The 8,448-nt window shown below is 41.7% G+C and overlaps 1 long non-coding RNA gene across 1 annotated transcript; it reads right to left on the bottom strand.

The window, feature by feature from the left end:
- Positions 1-1,014: 1,014 nt before the first annotated feature.
- Positions 1,015-7,577, bottom strand: LOC136295457 (uncharacterized). Its single transcript, XR_010722674.1, has 3 exons — positions 7,471-7,577; positions 5,305-5,352; positions 1,015-1,121 (listed from the first exon to the last, which is right to left on the bottom strand). It is a non-coding gene; the product is annotated as an uncharacterized lncRNA (long non-coding RNA).
- Positions 7,578-8,448: the final 871 nt, after the last annotated feature.

The following is an 8,448-nucleotide window of genomic DNA, read 5'->3' as shown; positions in this document are numbered from 1 at the left end:
TCTTCTAGCAACATACCCAGAGCTCTTCATCATGGCACTATTCCCAGCAGCCAGTTTGCACAAAGGCATTGTGATTTGGAGACTGAGGTAAATTCACTTATATACATGTGAGCTGTCCCATGCCTGTTGTCCTCAGTGACTGTGAAATTTCCCAGGGATTTTAGTTTTTAAATTTACTAAGCCAGAACAATCAAGGGATATATTCCAGGCCACATATAAAGTCTGTGTTAGGGAAGGTGTATCAAGCTAATTCTCTAAACACAACCAAAGTTCCCTTTTTCTTTCTTACTCTACTCTATAAAGTACCTATGAAATCTTTTCCCTTCCTTTTAAATCCTTGCCTTCCTACCCTTTGGATTCCTGCCCAAACCCCTTCCTGCCTACCAGATATTCTCACATGCCCTCTGCTCTGCTCTTCAGATAACTACAGGAGTGAGCACAGTGGCTGCCTGGATGACAGCCATCAACCCAGCCCTCTCTGCTCTGTGGTTTACCCAGCTCTTGCAATGAATACATACTGACTCATGAAAATGATAACAGATGTGAAAAAATTACAGCTTTACCACCTGTTGCTAGTGTAATGGATTTAATTACTGGCAGACAGCTTGAATTATTTTGAGGTCTTTTACAAAAGGAAGATTTCTTTCTCCCCTGTGGGAGATCCTTGTTGAGAAAATTGTGGTTCCATAAAGGCAATTCACTACAGTGGATAACCCTGCACCACAAAACCCTCTGGTTCCTTAGAGATTCCTCCCCACCAGGAATTTTCTCTTGCATCATTCTCTGATGTGTTAATTATTTCTTTGCCTAATTGACCTGATGCATTTATCTCAATTATATACTTTCAAACTGTCCTTAAACTGACCATAATTTTAGCAGTTGCTTTGCCCACCACACTGGTATTTACCCTTATACTGTAGGGTGCTTTTGCTACCATCATTCACACAAAGGGAAAGAGCAGTAAAACTCAAGTCATACTCACCCCAGATACTCATTGCGACTGGAAAGATAACTGCAAATACATCCTGTGTGGGCTTTTTTTCATTCCAGCTCTGATCTTGTCCAGTGAAATTGTTTCTGCTCAGCATCTCTATGGGCATCTGGAAATGTCTGTGTTGCTTCTGAAAAATGTGAGACAATGGATTTAAATGAGCACTAGTATGTTTGAGCAAGATTGTATCTTCAGTATGTGCCTGAGGTTGGGAGACTGGGAAAGAATATCCTTATTTACAGTGTGATGCCTGCTGAGTGGCCATTGAGTTTAAGAGGTTAAACTGAGCTTCTTGATTATGGATTGACCTCAGAATATCCAGAGAAAGAAGGCAGAGGGTAAGCAGGAAAACGATCTTGTGCTATGCCCTCTATTCAATGCTGGGAGAACTTGCTCTAAGATGTGGACCTATTTGGAGAAAATTTTGACCAAGTCTTTTGCTATCTGCATCAACTGAAAAGATCATTGTGGGCACTCATAGTTTCTTTCTGGTTAGGGAAAAAAAAAGAATAAGGCAACTTCCTGCATGCACAAGAAACCACTTTCTGCATGTTGTAACACAAAGGTTCAATGAGAAAACAGCCAACATGAGACAGAGAACTTTGTGGGTATGTTTATCACACTGAAAAGAACCACTGTATTTCAAGACACCACTATAGATATATTTTCAATTTAAAATATACTTGCTTAGTTAAGTGAGAGCTGTTGGAAAAGCAGTAAATGGCAGAAACCTGTGACCCCAGAGACAAGGAGAAATAGAAACAGGGAACCAGCAAAAAGATAGCACTAAGGGCCTTAGCAAGCAACAAAAGTGGGTAAAAGTACGTGTTCAATCTCAACACATATGCTGCTGAATTGTTGCCAAATAAGAGCTAGAAGAAAGAAAGTAAAACAAAAGGGAAGAAAAGGAATGGGAAAGCATAACCTAAAGAAGATGTAGTCTACCTCTCACTTTTCTCTCACTTTTTCTCTCCAACCCAAATTTTTTGCATAGAGTGGTGTATTTAATTTTTTTTAGTGTCATTGTCAGCTATGGTGGAAGGTCATTTGTGCCATCATTATCAGCTTCGTCCTATTGACTGTAGTCTGCAGCTCAGATTTTGCTTGTATTTTGCCTAGTAAGCTCTTTCCAGTCCTACTTTTTGTCATCACAGGACCATCAGTAGTTGTTTTGTGCAGTTAAAAAAAAAAAAAAAAAAAAGAGAGTTAGAGAATAAAAGAAATATAGAAGGAAAAAAAGGCTTCTTTAAATTCAGCTGTGTGCTCTTGAGGAAGCTGATCACTCCTCCTGAAAAGAGATATCAGGGGTTGCTTAGCAATAGAAAGATGGCATCCTGCCTGTCAGATGGCCCTTTTCAGATTTTTTCCTAGATAAGTACAATAATTGGAGGAAGCATCTTTTGTAGCTGGCTGCCCCCTTGCAATGTCTAGGTTAACACAAGGAGAAATGCTATGCTTCAGCTACTGTGCTGCAGCTGCTGGCATCTCTTGTCTAGGGAATTAGAATATAACAGTATGTGATATTGCTTTACTTAGCATTATCTTCAGCTAACATTATTTTTAAAATATTATTTTTAGTCCTATAGAGACTTATTTAGGAATGGCTGCCATCTGTCCAGACAGAACAATACAGAAAATAATTGTTTCAGTAATGATCAGGAACTAAAGTTACTTCTTCTGAAAGAGAGGTTGTTAAAATTAGGACTAATTGCCCTAAGCAAGAATGTAAAATACAACAAAAATTATAATGGGAAAACCAACACTTGAGCACATTTGTCTATGTGCGGGTTCAGGAATTTTTGTAATTCCAACTGGTGCCTGCTCATCATTTTGCTGTCACTTTTACCGTCTCTCTTAATTTTATTTAATTTTATTTAATTTTCTCCTCGTTGTTATGACAGGGAAAGAGCGCAAAGTTCCTCCCCAGACCTGCACTTCTGCGTGTGGCCATGCAGTGGCACGGGAGACCAGCAATCTGTAGAATCTGGTGATTCTGAGGCAGGAACTGCTCAGGTGAGCGGGGTGGGAGGCTGCCAGGTGACCGCCCAGGTACCCTAAAGGTCGGGCTGATGGCGCAGCACGCCGCTGTGCCTATCCCCTGTCCCCTGTGTCCCCTGTGTCCCCTGTCCCCTGCCCCGCTGCACCCGGGGCTCGCTGCCAGGGCACCGCCCGCGCGTCCCCACAGGGACAGGGACAGGGACGGGGACGGGGCAGAGGGGGGCAAAACGCTGCCCCTCCTCGCCTTGTTTCTGTCCCTCTGCGCAGAGCTGGAAGGAGCACTGTTTGTGGCACACTGTGCTCCAGCTCCTGTAGGAGCTGTCTGCCCCCGGCCGCGGACCCCTGGCAGGGCAGAGCCGCCCGCACGGGCGTGCCCGCCCGGCTTGCATGGCCGAACGCTTCTGCTGGGGCGCTCCGTGCTGGCTTGGTGGCGCTCTGCGACAGTTCTGGCAGGCCTGCAAAGCCCACAGCCTGGGAAATGGCAGTCATTTCTTTCCCTGCCTGGGAAAGGCTCCGAGAGCCCCCTGTACTGCATTTACCAGCTCTGTGGATATTGCCTCCCTCTATTAACCAGGCTCAGAACACTCATTCCACAACCTGGTAAGGAGAGGATATCCACAGGTCCCCACTGCTCATCCTTGGTGCACAGTGAAACCATCCTCGGGGTATATCTTCATCACGTGTCGGGGAAATGGAAAAGCTGTTTAATTCAGGTGAGGAGGACAGTGTGACGAGGGCTCTGTCCCTTCCTCACATCCTGCAGACTGCAACAATACCGTCGCTGCAGAATCCTCAGTGCAATCAGAACAGCACTGGTGAGGTCCTTGGAAATATATAAAAGGAAGATGAGTCCACTTTGTGCAGCCCATGCTGGGATGAACATGCTTTCTGTACTCCAAGGGATATTACTCCTCATACTTGGATCATTTCCACTGAAGGAACCATTTCTTCCCTTAGGTCGTCCCCGGCAGCAGGGAGAAGGGGGAGGAGTCTGCACAAGAATACTTAATGGCTTTGGCAGGATTTTATTTCAGGCTTTTAGATCTCCTTGGCATGAATGAAACAGGTTCAATTTTAGAATTAATCTTTGGTTTTGAAATAAAGCTTTCTTCACATTTTCCTAACTCTAAAATCTAGAAGGGTCCTAAAAGTGCAAGTTAAAATCGAAGGAAAAAAGGTTGAAAGGAAGCATTGAATTCTGACCCCTTCCACTGCCAACATCACCCCTCCTGCCTCTTCCTTCAACCAAGAGGAAACACCCAGGAGTTTATTTTGAAGGCACAAACACATCATCTCTAGAGCAGAAAAATAAAATAAGTGTCCAGGCTTTGGAGCTATTTGTTCCGGTACAAAGACTGATAAAAGATGTAATGACACAAGTAACTGATTCAAATTACCCCTTATGATAGCCTCAATGCCAGGAACTTCATTTCTCTAGTGTTAAACCCTTGTGCTCAGAGACACCACACACAGGCCGTCCTGGGGAGCCGGTCACGACACAGAGATAAGGATACACAGATCCTCCAGGTGGCAATACAGCCGTATTTTCCCATAGTTTTTTTTTAATCTCTGAATTTGACAGAAGAGCTGCTTAGATTCTGGACTGCGAGAGCTTATGATTTAAATTTATCTGTAAATATTGCATTTCTTCACACTATTTATTTATAGTGGCAACTATTCAGTGTATATATATATACACACACATCTATTTAAAACATATGTCTTTGTCTATATACATAGATGTGCCCACATCTACTTCCCACTGTAGCTGTGCAAACTACATGTCTGCATTCTGCTCTGCTCTACCTCAGCTGAACTCTGCTGCAGATGAAGGAGGAAGATGTCCTGATGAGAAGGAACGAAGAGGGATGACAGCAGTTTAATTTCTAATTAATTAATCCATCATGATTAACTTCTGACATTGAAGTAGTTGTGTTTAGTCTCTGCTGAGCGTCTGATCCAAAGACAGCTGCAGTCAGTGTTGCAAGGGAGAATGATTCAAACTGGATGCTCCTGTGGACATGGTGCCCCAGTATTTTGGCAGTGGGGACTCCTCTGGATATGCAGGGTGGCACCTTCTCTCACCCTTCTCCATGCTGGTTTCTGCCCAGCTCCAGAGCAGAAAAGCAGGGAGATATGCTAAAGGGAAATCTGGTTGAGACAAAGAATTAAAAGGAGGCTTCTCTTTGCATCGTGCTACTTGTAAAATATAAAAGTGTGAGCTGAAAGCAGGTGTATATCACTACTGGACTCAAGGAAATGCACAACTTAAATCAAATTATTCCATTGCAGTGACCAGTTTGTCTTGTACTCACACTGAAGTGGATCAGGAATTTTTCCAATGTATTCCAGCTTCTATAGCCCTGTAAGATACATCAGCTGCAGTTTAGATTTGTAAAAATGACTGACTGACAAAGCAATATTATTACAAGTTAACTTCTTCCCATAAACCATAGTTAACAGCATGTGTATTTGCCTCAGGATGCCATTTGGACTTTGACATGCCTCCTGGCTGGCTCTCACCACAGCCCACTGGGGTTTACGCTTGCTTTCCTGAATCTTAGATTTCTGCAGACACCCCAGAAATGTTCTGATTCACTGTCCCTGTGGCAGTTGCTGGTTGGTGAGCAGCCAACACGAGACACTTGTGGTAGAATATGGCATTTACTTTGATGAATTAATAAATTATATAGCTGACCTAATATCTTCAAATATAAAGTGGAATTTCAGCTTGAACATAAAATGTAAATCAGTGGTTGAAAAAATATTCCAAAATAGCACCACGGAAACCAGAGGAAATGAATTAATGTATAATTCAAACAGTTTAGCTAGGAGCAACAGTTCTATTTTAATACCATGAATATTTCTAAATCAAAACCAGGTTCTGATGCTTGATTTCGTTTTCTTTGAGCCTATTTTTGTTGTTGTTGGAGATATGAACGGTAATTAAAAACAACAGTGAAATATGAAGCTATTAAAAGCTGAGATTAAAAATTAAATAATGGAAGTCCTGTGATTTATGTTACTGTGCTCCTCAGGCACATTTGAAGCAAACTCACTAAGAAATTCATGCTACTTCCATGTCAGCCATTTTATTCAATACAAACCTAATTTACTGAAGAGAACTTACCCTGTTCCAGTTAATACTCAATCAAAAATTTAGTTTGTGGTACGAGTCAATATATTAACTTCTGAGTCCTATGTTATTAGTGGCCTCAGGGTGAAAACTATGTTAGAGCTTGCTAAAGATGAGTATTTTATCTCAGAGAAGGAAAGGTGATGCGTTTGGGGTGGGCTCTTCAAAGTCAGAAGTTATTTTTCTGAGAAGTTGCACAGCCCATTCATGCAGCCCTTTCTGTGAGCCTGGCAGTGCCACCTGCCTGACCATCATGGGCTCAAAACTCAGTGCACATAAGAACTGATCAGCTGCAGTGCCTGGGAGAGCTGGACTTGCTCTTAGGACTGCAGAGTAACCAACACCCCCATCTTGCCTCAGCACACCATTACTAGGGCTTATATATTACGTATATGTAAATACCACGAGGGTTACTACTCTGGTTAATGACCTCTGCCTAAGCAAGTTGTTTGGTGTGGCATGGTCTGAAGCTCAGACCAGAATGTTCATTCATTATGAACTGGATTTAACAACAGGATCTAATAGAAGGGAGTAATTAAATACATAATGGCTGTTGCATAAGTGCTTTGAAACCCTCCCACGTTCCAAATTTATGTAAACCACATGGGAGAGAGCCCTAGGCCCACAGTGAATTTCTTTAGGTTTTAAATAAGAACTTTAGAAATGAAGCTCCCATAGTGTTTCATTATTTTAATTGATGCAATTACTGTAAGAAACAATATCATTAGCCTAATTTCTGTTATTTATTTATAAAAAAATCAGGTGCAGCACAGTGATATTTTTCTTAGGCCTTCATATGATCCATCAATACAGAAAGATGATTTAAATTGGTCAGCAGCATGGAGATAAGGGCTATTACTAAATATCATCCCAGCTCAACAGGAAAACAGATAATTTTCTATTGATAAAAATGACATGGATATTTTGTTGAAATTCCATGATACAGAAAGAAAGAATGTATTTGTTGTGAGTATTTTTGTTTTCTAGGATTCTAGAAAACCAAGATTAAAAAAATGCATGTCTTCTTTTGGCTAACACTGAAACCCTAGGGGGCAGTTTTATAAACTGCTGGAAAGCATTCTGCATCAGAGTAATTCAATTCACAGAGGCCTCATTTCTCACCTTTAATGAATTACAGAAAGGAGATACATAAACTCAGATTTTTGCACTGTCACTGCTCCCCACTGGGACAGACAGGCTGTAAAGAGACTGATAGCATGAAGGGACCAACATTCAACTGGCAACAAATGAACAAAAATACCATAGGAGCAGAAACTCTGCTTCAGTACCTACAACCTTCTCCCTCCCCTACCACAAAAGCAACAACTCCAAAGAACTGGCTTACCTGGCACGGGTTGCAATTTGTCACTCCCAATTACTTTACTCCCTTTTCCTTCTTTACACTTTGAAAACAAAATGAGATCAGTCTGCAAGCAGATAAAAAAACCTAGATGAGGAGATGGCCTCATGGAGAATAGAACAGAATAGAATGTATACCCATGCTGATGTTTCAGGGATTGAAACTTATTATACTTTATGAGGCATAATTGCTACATGTCTCTCTCATCAAGGGATATGCTGTGCAGCTGATGTTTTGAGGTTTTCACATAAACATCTATTGAAAGGAGGAGCTAACAGGTCAAACTGCACCTTACTGCAGAAGAGAAAGCATTTGGGTTCAACAATAAATTTGAGGATGTATACTGACCCAGGCAAAAAATTGGTTAAAAATCCAAGTCAGAGCAAAATAAAAAAAGAGAACCATGGCTTACCCCATATATCTTCTAGCTCACGTATCATTCACCTTCTATCCTCAGGCACCATGAGAAGGGCAAATAGGATTTGTTGACACAGAGCAGTGGCTGGAGTTTGTAAAACAAAGAATCATTTGTTGTAAAGTACTGCTACCCTTCCCTTAACAAAGAACTTGCTTTACTGTGGCGGCTCCTTACTACATGAAAGATAATCAACCCATTACTCTGTTTACCTGTTCATTGTACTTTTCATCCAGCTGTTGTTTCATCTACAAGCAGTTGGAAGCAAGCATGACATCTTTGGATGGTGTACTTTGAAAAGATCGCATTGCTGTGAAGTCCAGCTGCCCAAAGGGAATGTTTCTGCAAAAATAAAATGTAGTGACAAAACATAAGAGTGCAGTCACAAATTGTTAAGGACAAATACAACAGTCTGGATTGTTTTCTTCTGGTTTCCTGGCTTTGCTGGTCCTGACTGGACTGGTCTCTGGGAGATTCCTTGAGTGGAACTAAGAGCTGACCCAGAGCCAGTCACCAGTAGCTCTGTAGGAGGTCTGTCCTGCACAGAT

Source organism: Chamaea fasciata, unplaced genomic scaffold, assembly GCF_029207755.1.
Source record: "Chamaea fasciata isolate MVZ Bird 193981 ecotype frontalis unplaced genomic scaffold, bChaFas1.0.hap1 SCAF_11, whole genome shotgun sequence".
Lineage (NCBI taxonomy): Eukaryota > Metazoa > Chordata > Aves > Passeriformes > Sylviidae > Chamaea > Chamaea fasciata.
Note: the sequence above shows the minus strand (reverse complement) of the source record. Positions and strands in the feature narration are given on the sequence as shown.